This window comes from Neomonachus schauinslandi, chromosome 1 (genome assembly GCF_002201575.2).
Source record: "Neomonachus schauinslandi chromosome 1, ASM220157v2, whole genome shotgun sequence".
In the NCBI taxonomy this organism is placed as follows: Eukaryota; Metazoa; Chordata; class Mammalia; order Carnivora; family Phocidae; genus Neomonachus; species Neomonachus schauinslandi.
This window is the reverse complement of record NC_058403.1, coordinates 105,058,549-105,074,699: the sequence shown is the minus strand read 5'-3', so window position 1 is coordinate 105,074,699 and position 16,151 is coordinate 105,058,549.

The window sequence follows — 16,151 nt, the reverse complement described above, 5'->3', positions numbered from 1 at the left end:
TACTTTATTTCAACTCATTCTTTAGAGTAATGTGGACTCCATAGCCATGCTAAAAAAGCATAATACTAAGTAAAGAACATGTTGGCTAGACAGGCCTCCTCTAAAGCTCAGAAAATTGAATATGCCTGTTAAAACAACTAGATATGATTCTTAACTCATTGCATTATCACTTTTTCTTTAAAAAAAAAAAAAACCACTTCATTCATAGCAAAAACTTCTTTCATCTACATTATTGGCATCAGGCAAACTTCTCCAAACTTCAGCTTCCCTATCAACAGATTAGTAGAGCTTTCATCTTAATTTCATCCAAATTGCAATTGACTTCCAGTGTTTCCATTCTTATGGAGCTTCCTGTCTGCAACTTTTCAGTCTATTTTCTATAAAGGTACCATAGTGAGTGTTCCTAAAATAGGTCTTTCATATAAATGCCAGAAGTCTTTATCAATAACAGCAAAATAAGAAAAAAGAGACTAGTGATTCTTTTCCAGAAACTTAAGTATTCATTTAAAAATATCTGCAATACGTCCTTTTAAAATGGTACAATGCTCTTCTATTCTGCAATGGTGGTGAGAGAGAAGAAACTCTTACTTTCTCTTCCAACATACTCCCCTCTCAGTTTTTTCTACGGTAGATCACACCATTTTTTACCCATTTGTTCAGACTACAGTGCTAGTTGTCAACACTAATGCCTTTCTTTCCCTCTCCATCTGTGACCAATTCATCAGCAAAACCTTTTGGATCTGTCTATATACCTAGATTTCTTGTTTACTCTTTACAAACCAAGGATATAAAAAGATAAAATTAGAAAACTGTAAGATCGGGGCACCTGGGTGGCTCAGTTGGTTAAGCAACTGCCTTCGGCTCAGGTCATGATCCTGGAGTCCCGGGATCGAGTCCCGCATCGGGCTCCCTGCTCAGCGAGGAGCCTGCTTCTCCCTCTGACCCTCCCCCCTCTCATGTACTCTCTCTCATTCTCACTCTCTCAAATAAATAAATAAATCTTTAAAAAAAAAAAAGAAAAAAGAAAGAAAACTGTAAGATCAAAATCGAGATAGTTAAAAGTAAGAAACAATGATGAAAGAATTATACCTGAGAAAAGTATTTAAACAAAATAGCAAAGATAAAAGTTTGAAATGTTGAGTGTAGATTATAAAAACATTAAAATTGAAACGATCAAAGGAGGTAGCTTTGCAAACCAAGAATAAAAACTAAAGACAATAAAGATAGGGGCGCTTGGGTGGCTCAGTCTTTAAGCGTCTGCCTTCGGCTCAGGTCATGATCCCAGGGTCCTGGGATGGAGCCCTGCATGGAGCTCCCTGCTCAGCGGGAAGCCTGCTTCTCCCTCCCACTCCCCCTGCTTGTGTTCCCTCTCTCGCTGTGTCTCTCTCTGTCAAATAAATAAAATCTTAAAAAAAAAAAAAAGACATTGAAGATAAACAGAAGAGAATCTAAAATAGTAGGAATTTAAATTCTTTATAGGGTAAGATAAAGAAATATGTAACCAATGATGTTAACGACAGAGAAGGTTTTTTGGTGATGGTAACAATGAAGACATGAAGATAGCACACTAGAAATACTAGAACAGTGTTTTCTTATACCAAATGCAATCTAGTTCCTTTTGAAGAACCGCAAAATCTAAGGATCATCTATATGTGGCATATGTGGCCATGGCACATTAGACAAGCAGAGTAAAAGGTGTGCTGAAAAAACAGAAGGAAGGGTAGGCAATAGATTCTATGCGAAGACTGCAATATATTTTGGCTACTTCAATATAGTTTAACTCTGTGAAGGAACCAGATGGACTTGAGTCCATCCCAGCTTGATTCTGATCTGTGAATTTAAGGCTTAACATTTCCATCACTTCAGGGCCGCCTGGGTGGCTCAGTCGTTAAGCGTCTGCCTTCGGCTCAGGTCATGATCCCAGGGTCCTGTGATCCAGCCCCGCATCGGGCTCCCTGCTCAGTGGAGAGCCTGCTTCTCCCTCTCCCACTCCCCCTCCTTGTGTTCTCTCTCTCGCTGTGTCTCTCTCTGTCAGATAAATAAATAAATAAATAAATAAATAAATAAATAAATAAAATCTTAAAAAAAAACCAAAAACATTTCCATCACTTCATACCTAGATTGCAGAAAAAAAGGGGGGGGGGAATTTAAAGAAATAATATTTATTACTGGCAGGGACAAGGATAACAAATTTCTCTCATCCACTGCTGATGGCTTTGTGGAAGAAAATCCAACAGGGTAAAAATTAATACACCTTTCTTGTGACACACACTGCAAATTGCCTAGCCAGTAAAGAAAAACACAGCTTTTTACTGGGGCCCTATAAAAATAACAGATGAGGGCGCCTGGGTGGCTTAGCCGGGTAAGTGTCTGCCTTCAGCGCAGGTCATGATTCCAGGGTCCTGGGATGGAGTCCCACAACGGGCCCCCTGCTCAGCTGGGAGTCTGCTCTTCCCTCTCCCTCTGCCCTTCCCGCAGCCTTGTGCTTGGTCTCTCTCTCTCTCAAATAAATAAAATCTTTAAAAAGTAAAGAAAAGAAAAATAACAAATGAATCATCATGGACTACTCTTGGGTAGGAGGGGAGAGGAAAAGCTCTTCATTATACAAAGTCCATTTGAAATGCAAATCTCATTATGGAAATGATTTTTGAAAGAAGAGATTAAACACTTCTTTTAGTTTCTAGATATAATATTTTAAAGTCTCATCTGAGAGATGATTTACTCAGCCAAACTACATATTTCAGGCACTGGTATGTGATTAATTCATTGGTTCATCTCTTCATTCAGCTGAGATTTATTGAGAAGCTACTGTGTAAAAGGTACTGTGCTAGAGCCTTGGAAATATCCAAATAACAATCATAATTATGATTATAATAACCAAAGTTTATTGAGTCTTTGTTATACATCCAGGTCTATGCTAGGCTCTTGATATATCATCTAATTTAATTCTTACAGCAACACTATGAGATATGTGTTATTATCCCCATTTCTCAGATGAAGAAACAGAGGCATAGATTAGTAAAGTAGCTCACCTACGATCCCCCAACCAGTAATTGGTGGAGTCAAGTTATAAACCCTAGGCAATCGGACTCTAGGATGTGAGCTCTTAACTACACGTGGGTTCTGGTCTCCTCTGTACCAGCAGAGTCTCAAGATCTAAGTGCCTGCCCCGGAAGCCCTATTTTGAGCAAACAGCCGAGGGTAGTTTCTTGTGTGCCAGTTGCCACACTGCGGCTCTGGCCGGCACAACATTGCACAGCTAGGATCCTGCACTAAACCCATAGGCAAACCTCAGTGAGGAAACCTGGACTCTCACAGTGGAGTCTGTCTCAAAGAGTGTGAAAATAAGATGTCAGAAAGAAACACAGTTGTTAGAGGTGCACAGAAACAGAGCCAACTAAGAGGTGGAAACCATAAACCATAACTCACCAGCAGCCATAAATTAAAGAAAGGTTAATTAGATGCTCAAAGGGCCTCAAGGCTTTCTCATTTCCCTCTCTAAGCCTGAACAACACCTGCAATGAAGCAAAAACACTTCAAAAATGAAAAACAAAAATGAAAACAAAACAAGTTAGAAATAGAGGGAAATAAATATAAACATTTTTTACATACAAATATATTTTACATACAAATGAAAAAGATGAATAATTGTGTTCAACATAACTTAGTAATTTATCATCTCTTCCCCCCAAGATGTTTAAGGCAAAAGGAACAAAATCAAATGCATACATGATCCAGACAAGTAACCTGTGACATAATAAAAAATACGTACTTGGTCTCCACCCAGCTTCCTGACACAGAACTCCTAAAATCCTTGGAATTGCCTGAGTGATAGGAATGAGAGGAGCATCTCTTGTTTTTTTTTTTTTATAAGCCCCTGCCAAGCACACCTGAGTTTGTTAATGAACTGGCTCTTGCAGGATGGGGGACTTGCTCCACTAGGAACCAACCTTGGGATTAGAGAGGGTTGGAACTTCAACCCCAATCCACCACCACCTCTGGGGAGAAGAGAGTAGAGAGGGGCTGGAGACTGAATCACCAGTGGCTAGTCTTAAGTAAAGCACTTTCCTGATTCTGGGAGCTGTTCCCACAAATTATCAAACCGGAGGAGGGGGTTATGGAAACCCTCGATTTTAGCCAGTTGGTCAGAAGCACCGATGACAATTTGGGATTTGAGATTAGCATCTGATGTGGGCTTTAGTCTTGTGGGACTGAACCCTGAACCTGTGAGGTCTAAGCATTGAGTGAAACTCTGGGACACCCCGTTGGTGTCCACTGAAAATTAAAGAACAGCTTAGGGTGGAAAACCCACACGTTGGTGTCAGAAGTGTTGAGAGTAGAAGGAAATAGGTTTGCTTTTCCTTTTAGAACTGCAATAAGTGAATTATGTAAGCCAAACACAATACATTTGGGGTTTAATCTGCCCCATAAATTCCCAGATTTATAGAGACTTGAATGTATGCAATATAGGAAGAAGTGTTCAAGGTGTTGCAGTGTGTGTTTTTCCACACCACCAAGCAATTAATCCTCCGACACTGACCAAGGTGTTCCACAACCTGAACTCAGTTCTGACACTACCTACCTGGAGCTAGTGTGTCAGATCCCCCAGGTTAAGGGCTCAGCCCCACGAGACTGCTCCCACTTCAGATGCCAAACCAGCTATAAATTGGAGGCTTTCCTGACTCCCTCCTCAGGTTTGATTAATCTGCCAGAGCAGCTCACAGAACTCAGGAAACCAGTATACTCACTAGCTTACCGGTTTATTACAAAGGACAGTAAAGGATACAAAGGAAAGCGATGAAGAGATACCTAGGGCAAGATCCTGAACACGGGAGCTTCAGTCCCCATGGACTTTGGGGCTGGCGGATGGAAGTGTTCCAGTTCACCAACCTGGAAGCTTTTCAAACCCCCTCCTTTTGGATTTTTATGCAGGCTCCATTACAGAGGCTTGATTGATTAAATCATTGGCCACTGGTGATTGATTCAACTTCCAGCCCCTCTCCCCTCTCGGAGGTCAGGGGGTGGAACTGAAAGGTCTAACCCTCTAATCATGATTGGCTCCCCTGGCAAGCAGCCCCCATTCTTGGTTTACCTAGCAGCTTTCCAAAAGTCGTTAACATAACAAAAGACACTTTTATTGCTCTCAACACTTAGGAAATTCTGATATCACAAGTGTAATGAAAAAAGCCTCACCATTCAGAAAGAAATGTGCCCATTTACAGAGAGTGCTAGGGAATGTTGGCCCCATAGACTTGGCCAGGCCTCTTCTCCCACCCACCAAACACATACTCTGCCATTGACAGACGTTTGCCAGCTAGGTTATTATTATTATTTTTTCAACAAAGATAAGGTCTTGAGAACTCTAAATGCTCACTTGACTGTAGAATAGATTTTTAAATCAAACAAGGCATTAAAACATTTGAGGGAAAAGCATTTGTCTTTGAGCTTGAGGTTTATAATTTCCAAGACAAATACTGTTTTCCTTTTTAGCAAATACTGATTGACCCATGTAAATTGGAGACTGCTTCTGAAGCAGTCAGAAAATCCCGTTTCTTTTGTGCCTGAGGATATTCAGAAAGTCACTTATTTCTTTTAAATGATACACATCTACAGAAAATATATTATCTTAATATCCACAGACAGAGGCCATAATACTTTGACTCTCAAAACTCCCCGTGGAATCTTCTAAATGTGAGACTTCTCATACATACATCATCCATACAGCACTGCAGGGCACAATAAAAATTAAGATTTGCACTGGAAATCAATTTTCTTTAGTTACACATTTAACCTAAGCACTATGGCAACAGATCATGAGATAAAGTAGGTCACGAATTTCAACTAAAATGGTTTAGATGAAATAAAAGCTCAGCTGTAATTTGTTGCTCATCTTTTAGGAGTCTTTATTTAAAAATTCTTGTATTTCACATGCCCCAGCCAATGTAATCTAACAACAATCTAGTAGATAAAAATTGAAAGACCAAATCCTTGACTGGAATTCATTCAATCTCAGTATTTATTTCATATGGTTTGCCAATTAAGTAGTAGTGTCCATTTCCATACTCATAAATAGATAAAGAAGGGAATTCCACGTAAAGGAAGAGCTATAGGAGTATACAGTCATGCAAGGGCAGAGGATACTATTTGAGATCATTTGTGGGATGACCAAAACCAGACACAATAAGGGGATAAAAAAGAAGAGATATGCCTCTGTCACTATAAGCTTAAGGAAATCATCAATGGTCTCCTAGGAACCTAGCTGAATACATATGCCAGCTACCTAGGCTATTTTTACCCAGGAAATAAAATGAAATTACGTTCTCATCCCTTTTACAGTATTTTGTGATTCCGTCTTCCTTTGCCTCTGGGGTAAATGTAACCCTCTGTCTTACTAACCCATGTTTTTTTTTTTTTTTTTTTAAAAATTTTTTTTTTTTTTTTTTTTTTATTCATGAGAGACAGAGCGAGAGAGAAAGGCAGAGGGAGAAGCAGGCTCCCAAGGAGCAGGGAGCCCGATGCGGGACTAACCCATGTTTTTTATTCCAACTCCAGCTACCTCTTCTATGACCTCTCTGCACTAAATATCCTTTCCTCTTTTCCCTCTTTCATGAATAGAACTTATGTGCCTTTTGAGTCAGAAAGATCTGTCTGTTTCATCTGCCAAAATAATAGCTGTGTGATCTTGGGCAAATTACTCACTTTCTCTGAAACTCATTTTCCTCCCAAGGTTGCTGTGTGCATTAAATGAAACAAATAATATGAAGGCACATTCATAGGTCCCATCACCTAGCACTGTGCCTGGAACAGAGCCAGCTCTCAATAAGGATAGTTTTTATTCTTCCCTCCTCCCTTCTCTCTTGATGTGTTGCTTCCTGCTCAACTTATAAACCTGCCCAGCTGTCTCCTTTCCTGCACGCACATGTGCATGCACACTTTGCCTCAACTCCATTACATTCTTAAACTTCCCACCTGCCCTTCACCGCCAAAGAAGGAGTCTGCGTGGAGTCATGCAGGTCCTTACTTCCCACTCATTCCTAGCCACATTGCAGCCTGAATTCTACTTCCACATCTCTTCTGAATTTGCTCCAGAAATGGCCTACTCTATTGCCCAAGCCAACATTCTTTCCTTAGTTGTTGTTGTTTTTTTTAAAGATTTTATTTATTGGAGAGAGAGGGAAAGAGAGACCGAGAGAGAGAAAGAAAGAGAGAGAGAGCATGATTGGGGGTAGGAGCAGAGAGAGAGAGGGAGAAGCAGGCTCCCCGCTGAGCAAGAAGCCCGATACGGGGCTCGATCCCAGGACCCTGGGATCATGACCTGAGCCAAAGGCAAACGCTTAACCTACTAAGCCGCCCAGGCATCCCCTCCTTAAGTTGTTGTTGTTGTTGTTTTGTTTCGTTTTTTAGATTTTATTTATTTGAGAGAATGAGAGAACATGCATGTGAGCAGGGGGAGGAGCAGAGGGAGAAGAAGAGCGAGAATCGTAAGCCGGCTCCACACCCAGCATGGTGCCCAACTCGGGGCTCGATCTCACCACCCTGAAATCACGACCTGAGCTGAAACCAAGAGTTGGATGCTTAACCAGCTGAGCCACCCAGGCTCCCCTCGTTAGTTTTTAACCACTTAACCTGTCTTCAACATTTAGCACCATTGGATACATCTAGAACCTCTAGAAATTCCCCTTCTCTAGTCTCCAGGCAACTGGAGGAGTCCCTACTTCTCCCGCCACCACTGCTTCCCCAACTTCTCGGACAGCTCCTTCTTTGGCTCTGCACTGACTCCACTGCTTCTTCCTGCTCCTTGGAACAGGTTTCCCGCTCATATGGATATGAAAAAGTCAAAGGTAGAACCATGGTAACGCCAATCAGAGCCCTCAAATATAGCACCACACTAGCAACAATTTTGGCAAAAGGGAGATCACTTATTCAGGTAAGTCTTAAATTAAATGTTTGCTCCCTAACCAAAAACAAACAAAAAACCTGAGGTGATCCTTAAACTGCTCCATACCCCAGCAACACAGAACAAAGTGAGGGGAAACCAGAAAATGTGTCTAGAGCTCTACAGAGAGCACAGTAGAGAATATTCTTCCTTGTCTTCTTTGCCTACACAGATCTATACAGTAGCTGGTAGGAGCAGAAATATCTAAAACTACACACATAACTGCTTAACACTATATTTAAAGTCTGAGTGCTGGGACGCCTGGGTGGCTCAGTCGGTTAAGCGTCTGCCTTCGGCTCAGGTCATGATCCCGGGGTCCTGGGATCGAGTCCCGCATCGGGCTCCCTGCTCCGCGGGGACCCTGCTTCTCCCTCTAGCCTCTGCCTCTCTGACTCTCATGAATAAATGAATAAAACATAAAAAAAATAAAATAAAAAAAAAATAAAGTCTGAGTGCTAATCAATTACAGATAAGTTGAGCTTTTCCTACAATTATTTTTAAAATCCTGGATCCAAAGGAATCTTCATTCTGTTGTATATAAGCTATGAATCTTCTACAGATGAACATCGAAAAATGGTACAGAATCAGCTAATAATGAACACAGAAAAAGAATGGAAACTTCTCCCTAACCACCCTTTGCAAGGGCTTCACCAATTCTCAACTAAGCAAGCATTAGAGTTAATACAAAAATCATGGTGTATATTACCACAGTTTGCCATATACATATTGGTTAACAGCACAAGCCCTAGAGTACGACTGCCTTGCTTCAAATTCTACTTCTACCACTTCTTGACTGTGTGAACTGGTAAAATTATTTCAAAGTTCTCTAAGACTCTGTTTGGCTGATCTATTAATCAGGGGGAAGTGATGGTATTTTTTTTTTCCCCACAGGGATTTTGACAAGATTAAATGAGAAAAATGTACAAAAAGTACTTAGCACAATGTAAAACGTGGTTTGCATTTGAGATACGTTATGTAAATATTTTTCTTTTGCTACATTCCCAGATTTAGCTCCTTCCTTTCTGAGAAATTCTGCTTTAATTGCTGGTAAATAAATGTGTGTGTGTTGTATAGCTAAACTGGGAGATAAAGCAGGGGAAACTTGGCTGTATGTAGAGAGAATCATCTCTGTGAAGTTTACAGGGCCTCAGTTTCTGCCCAGAAAAGAAATTGACTCCCATTCACTACTTCCTTCAGCAAAGATGGGGGACTTCAGCTCTTGACCTGGGAAAAGGAGGGAAAGGTCTAGAGCTTCCAATATCAAAGGGGCAGGAGTGAGGAAGAGTTAGTTGCCTTCTCAAACCTCTTCTCCACCAGAGTAACCTTCTACTATTTTATTGCAATTCTTTTAGTTTTTATTTTTAATTTTTTTTTTTTTTAGTAATCTCCACACCCAACATGGGGCTTGCACTCATGATCCTGAGATCAAGAGCTGCATGCTCTCCGGACTGAGCCAGCCAGGCATCCCTATTTTAGTATAATTATAAAAGAATTCTGATTCTAAAAGTTGGAGAAGAAACCAAAAACCATGATTTCAAAACTCAGAGATAACAACTATTAATATGTTGAAGCGATTTCTTCAGTTGTTTCCTATGCATCTATTTACACATCTAGAATTGAAATAGTTGAGGGGCACCTGACTGGATCAATCTGATCATTCCACTCTTGAACTCAGGGTTGTAAAAATTTGAGCCCCACATTGGTTGTCGAGATTATTTAAAAATAAAAATCTTTTAAAAATATAAAAAATTTTTTTAGAATTCAAAAAATCTTTTAATATAATTATAATATGATTTAATATAATTAAATTAACGATTAATAATTAATTATAATTAATATAATTTAATTTAATATAATTAAAATTGTTGCGATCAGGGCTATATACAGTTTTGTCCACCTTTCTAACTGTTCTATTGTGAGCATTTTTCAATGTCACTGAAATGTTTTCAAAATATTCTTTCTAATGACTAAAAATAATCCTTTGGATGAATATATTATAATTTATGTATTTATTTTAATCACTCCTGTTATTTTCTAATCTCAAAATAAATTGCATATCCATTTATAAAATTAGAAAATATAATGTATAAATCACCTATAATCTTACTGCTCAGATATAATCACTAAGTTAATATTTTGATATATTTCCTTCCAGTATTTTTCTGTGACTAGCTATTACATACTTGAAATAATTGAAGTCATATATTACAAGAATCTTTCCATGCCAATAACAATGCTTTCAAAACAATTTTTAGTGCTTTTAAAATATTAAATGATATATATCTGATCTCACTCTTACTGGTAGGGAGGAAAGAAATTTCTAGCCACTAAGGACAGAAAATATCCAGAAATAGAGGGGAAAGTTCTATATAAAGCCAGCCCATCTAAGAGTTTCTCTAGAAAGAGTCCTGACTTGCTTGGCATGCAAAAGGCAAGTGGTTGCTTCCAAAAGCCAGTCATCAAATCCAAGGTAGGGTAACAGAGTCAGAACTCTTTAGTCACAAGTGACAGAGCCCTTTCTCAAACAAGTTCAAGAAAAAAAAAATTAACAACAGAAAAAAAAAATTTGTTTTTAAAGAGAGATAAGGGAAGTAGGAAGGGAGGGAGGAAAGGGAGAAATTTATTAACTGAGGAAAACAAAAATAATTTCCGTCACTGCTGCATCCAGAGGCTCAAACAATGTCCTTAGGACTTATTTATTAGTTATCTCTCCTCTCTATTCATGTGTTGGTATCATTCTCTCCACTATGGACAATCTGGGGATTTTCTTGAAAGAAAGCTGGTCATAAGACTCTCTGGCATATCTTTACAGATCTTGATCCCAAAGGAGGAGATAGCAGTTTTCCTGGTGGCTTCTGAAGAACATGATCAACAGGGATTCTGGTTGTCTCCGCTGAACCAGCCGCCGCGGCCCTGGGGGATAGAGTCGCTGATTGGCAAAGTTGGTATCTGAGGACCACACCTGATGGAGTGCGGGAGGGCCGCTCCGCTGAAATGCAGGGCAGGAGAAGTAGGGTTCTCCAAACAAAGAAGAAATGCCAGCAGTCACGTCCAAGCAGGTAAGAAAGAGGTCAATGGTCACATCATCACAGGCAGCCGGATCAGGAGAGGGCAGAGAGGAGCAGTCTGGGAGTGCTTTGGGGCCTGAGGTACATTCCTACATATTCAGGAACCAGGAGCTGGATGGAGGTGTGGCCATCAGTGGAGCCTGGGGCCAGACCTATCAATGTACCTTCATTTATTTAACCATTCCCATATTGTTAACCATTTACATTCTTCCAGCTTCCTTTTTCATCAGTTGCTATGCTAAGAACCACTTTAGTTTTTCATTTATGTTACAATAATATTTATTCCCTTATGATGTAAAACAAATATAAGTTCATGAAAAAATGCAGAAAGATAAATAATACCTGTATTTCTACTACCCAGAGGCAACCAAATTGTGTGTGTGGTGGTTGTATTTGTGTGTTGTATAGAAACACATGCACATATATACATATATATGCACATACAAAATTGATATTGTACTTCAAGTAGAATTTTCATTCATGATTTTTTTTTTAAAGATTTTTATTTATTTATTTGACAGAGAGAGACACAGTGAGAGAGGGAACACAAGCAAGGGGGAGTGGGAGAGGGAGAAGCAGGCTTTCCCACTGAGCAGGGAGCCCGATGCGGGGCTCAATCCCAGGACCCTGGAATCATGACCTGAGCTAAAGGCAACACTTAACCGACTGAGCCACACAGGCGCCCCTCATTCATGATTTTTAGTTAAAGCTAAATTAGAAACAATTTATGTTGTTAAATATCCTTCGATATTAACATCCTGATAGAGACATTTCATCACATAACTTATCAAAAAATTTTACCCATTTCTTGATTTGTAGGCATTTAGGTTGTACCTATTTTTTCACTATTATAAGTAAATCTATATTAGGTATAAATACTCATCTGCATCTCTGATTATTTCTTCTGGCAGAGTCCTGGAAGTGGAGATACTGGGCCAAAGCATGTGCACACCCTTATGAGTACAGTCACACAAACTGCCCCCGGGGTCAACTATATCAAGGTTTAAGGTGAGGGGGAGATGACAACATTCTGTAAGGCCCAAGACCATCAGAATGGGGATGGTGGGAAGCCAAGAACTAATTTGAACATGAGTAACACTGGCCTCATGGGACAAAGACAAGATTTGTTTAGGTAGCCAGTCACCAAGATCAAATCTTAACATAGATGATGTGGGGGTTCACATTTTAACTTACACAGCTGTCACTAGTGGATGGACTGATGGGAAAACAAACCCCCCTTCACCCCTTACCTCCATTTTACTTCCACTCTGGCTTGAGCCCCACCTGCCCCCAGCTGCCTAAACTGTCCCAGAGAGAATTCTCGCCACTAAGGAATGCCAAGTAGAACAAAGTAGAGAATTTTGTTGGCCAGAAATGTTCCATAGGCTTTTTCCCCATATCAGTCAGAGAGAGTGAACAACACTTCCCAGAGGACTCTACAGAAATGAGAATAAGTGGAGTTCTCCAGCATCGTAGAGCAACCTGGCAGACCCGGGGATTAGGAGCAGGAGTCCTGAAAGGTTTGTACAGCTGGGAAAGAGCAAGGCGGGGAAGGAGGCATTGGAGAGGGACCACTCTGGGGAGCAGAGTGAGTAGCAGAGATTTTTAGGGGCTGTCATGAATACAGAGCTTTAGAAAAAAAGAACTATGGCCAAGGAGGATTCAGGGATGCTTTCTGTAAGGTGCCATGTATTTGGTCTGGCTCTAAAAACACGAGCGTCAGAGATATGCATGAATCTTCAAGGCTTCCAGAGACGGATTCATGTTTCTTTTGCATGTGACTCTGCGCAGAGGATGGGCTACATGAAACCTAGGAAAAACTTTCAAAAGCAACCAAAATATGAGTCACCATATTTTCCCTAGAAAGGAATCTGTAGATCCTACAGGAAAATCTACAAGATCTGCAGAATTTATTCACTCCATTTTTTTTCCCTGAGCCTTCACACAAATGTTTAATACCTCTCTATTTTATAATTGGATTGACTCGCCACGTTGTTGTGGAAAAGGTATTCTGGAGTAAGTTCTGATCTTCTCTCTGCTCTGTAATTTTCTTTCCTCACCTTACCACATTCTCCTAATTGAGTATAGCTGATTATTATGGCCAAGGCCTTGCTTTACTTGTCCTGGTACACTCCATAGTCTTGATCAGAGCTTTACACCTAGCGATACAATATACATACTTGCCAAATTTCAGTGAAGGCAGAAAAAATAATGGGGTTGCAAGGATAAACCTTTCAATCATTAAAAAGTCTCCTTTGTCTTCATTTATTCATCAAATCAACAAACATGGGTGGTTTACTACAAAGAAAAACTCATTTCTTCAGCCTGTTGTACAAAGTGTTTTTTGTTCTCCCTTAAGAATGTGACTTTTCATCTGAAGATCATTTTAAAATTGCTTCTAAGCAAAGCACAATGTAGAATAAAGAAGAAAGAGGAGAGTTTCTTCCTGATAAAGACCTGGCTTCTATTGTCAAATGGCAGAAGAGGTCAGGTGGTGGTCTTCATTTCTAAAGAGCAAAGCACCCTTTTTGTATTGAGATGTTTAAAATTCTTTTTTTTTTTTTAGATTTTATTTATTTGTCAGAAAGAGGGAGAGAGAGTGAGACCACAAGCAGGGGCAGTGGCAGGAAGAGGGAGAAGCAGGCTCCCCACTGAGCAAGGAACCCGATGTGGGACTCAATTCCAGGATTCGGGATCATGACCTGAGCTGAATGTGGACACTTAACAGGCTGAGCCACCCAGGTGGCCCTGTTTAAAATTCTTTAATCAAAAAAGTGCTTTGGCCTGATAATTTAAGGTATGTATTTAATTTAGTTTATCTTCTCTGAGGATGAAAGGAGAAAAGAAATGTGGTTTGGGAAGGGAGGAAGTCTTCTCAGGCCACTAGCCCCAAGACAAAAAAAGAAGTCAAGAACATATATGTCAAAAGAACAATGGTATCAAAGAAAAAACGGACAGGAGTCTTAGGAGTTAACCCTTTGAGGGTGCTCCACTCCACAGTAGTAAGAAGCCAGATGGAGCAGAAGGAAGCTAACAGAAGAATCTGTGGTCATCAAATGAGTCCTGGTGTCTCCTTCCACCATATTGGCTTCCCACCTTGAGCCTGGCACTCTGCTAGTCTCTCAGGCCATGTGAGAGCAAGCACTTGTCACCAATAAAAGGGTCAGGGATTGTTGTGAGGGAGAGAGCAGCAGAGTGACCAGCCCTCCCCGATTGCCTGGGACCCCAGGTTTTAGCACTAACATTCCTACTTCCTGGGAAATCCCTCCATTCCTTGCAACTTTTTCTCACAACTTCCCAGAATGTTCAGATTGCGCCTTCACAAATACCGAGTCAGTCGATTATAAAACCAGAAAGGCAGTCAGTGTGGGACTAGACGACTGTGGGTAATGGGGAGAATCTCAGGCTGTGGAACACATCTGTAAACATCTCACTGCAAATATGGGGACGGCGATCCTGCAACATTTTTAGGAAGCAAACAGTGGTAAGGGTATAGAGAATTTATGTATAAAATATGTAGAATGCATTTAATAGTCTCTTTAGTGTTAATGGTTTTATAGCAATGGAAGTTTTTGTTTGATTTGTTTTGGATTTAGAGGATGTCTTTACAAGGGATTTCATTGGCTAATTTGCAACTATGCCCCCCCCCCCAAGTGCTTCCCAGAGCTGCTCAACTGTGAATCCTTCTAACAACATGGTATGAAGAACGTAAACCTCATGCTGAGGCAAGTACTCTTTTCACGTTTCTTAATGTTCTGCTGAGAACCATCAGCCTGACATATTGCTGACACTGTAAGTTCAGCTCCTCCAATAAACTAGGCACCCAGCATTGCCGAGTCCTTTCCATTCTCCAAATGCTAAGCTCGCCACCCCCACTCTCTTTCCTCTGATTTACAGAGAACACAGGCTCATGAGAAGCCTGCCCCCTTGCCATCCTGCCAGCAGAACCTCAACCCTGACTCCATCCACAACCCTCTGCTTCTCCCTTTCTCTTGCCATAATGAAAGAAGTACTTCTTATTTCTTTTTTTTTTTTTTAAGATTTTATTTATTTATTTGACAAAGAAAGACAGAGCGAGAGAGGGAACACAAACGGGGAGTGGGAGAGGGAGAAGCAGACTCCCTGCCGAGCAGGGAGCCTGATGCGGGACTCGATCCCGGGACTCCAGGATCATGACCTGAGCCGAAGGCAGTCGCTTAACCAACTGAGCCACCCAGGCGCCCAGTACTTCTTATTTCTAAGCTCATCTTCTACCTTGCTGAGTCCATCCTCACCTCCCTCCCGGGATGTCAATTATCATCACCTCTGCCTCCTTATGTGGCGTCAGTGGCTTCTCTTCTATGGCGCCATTCTTCAGCACGTATAGGTGCTTAACTTGCTGCCATCTTTATTTATTTATTTTTAAAGATTTTATTCATTTATTTGACAGAGAGAGAACAAGTAGGCAGAGAGGCAGGCAGAGGGAGAGGGAGAAGCAGGCTTCCCGCTGAGCGGGGAGCCCGATGCGGGGCTCGATCCCAGGACCCCGGGATCATGACCTGAGCCGAAGGCAGCGGCTTAACCGACTGAGCCACCCAGGCGCTCCTTGCTGCCATCTTTAAAAGACATTATTTCTCTATCCCAATTGTTCTCAGTGCTGGCAATTCATTAGAATCACCTGGGGAGCTGCAAAAACTTTACGGTGCCCAGGCTGCGCCTCGTAACAAGTCAGAAGTGGCAGGGGTGGGGCCCAGGTGTCAGAATGTTTTTAGAGCTCTCCAGGTGATTCCATTGTGCAAGCAGGATTGAGAAACACTGGTCTAACTTAACAATCCCTCCAGCTACCCCCATCTGTCCTCATTCACTGTCAAATTTGACTTGCCACCTCCTTTCTCTGACACCCTCATTCATGCCTCTAGCAGCGTCATCTGGCCTCTGCACCCTCTACTCCCTCTTTGCCTTCCGATGCCTCATTTCTTCCAAGGAAGAATATTGATCATTGCCATAGAAACAGAAAAATGCATGGGTATGTGGAAGGCTCTCAATATTCTGTATAAGGACCGCTTGAGTTATGACTATTCATAGATGACTTGAGGGGATAAGCTGACGTGTTGTGGAGGAGGTGGATTCTCCTTATTGCAGTCCAGCACCTCACAAATAAGTGGGCC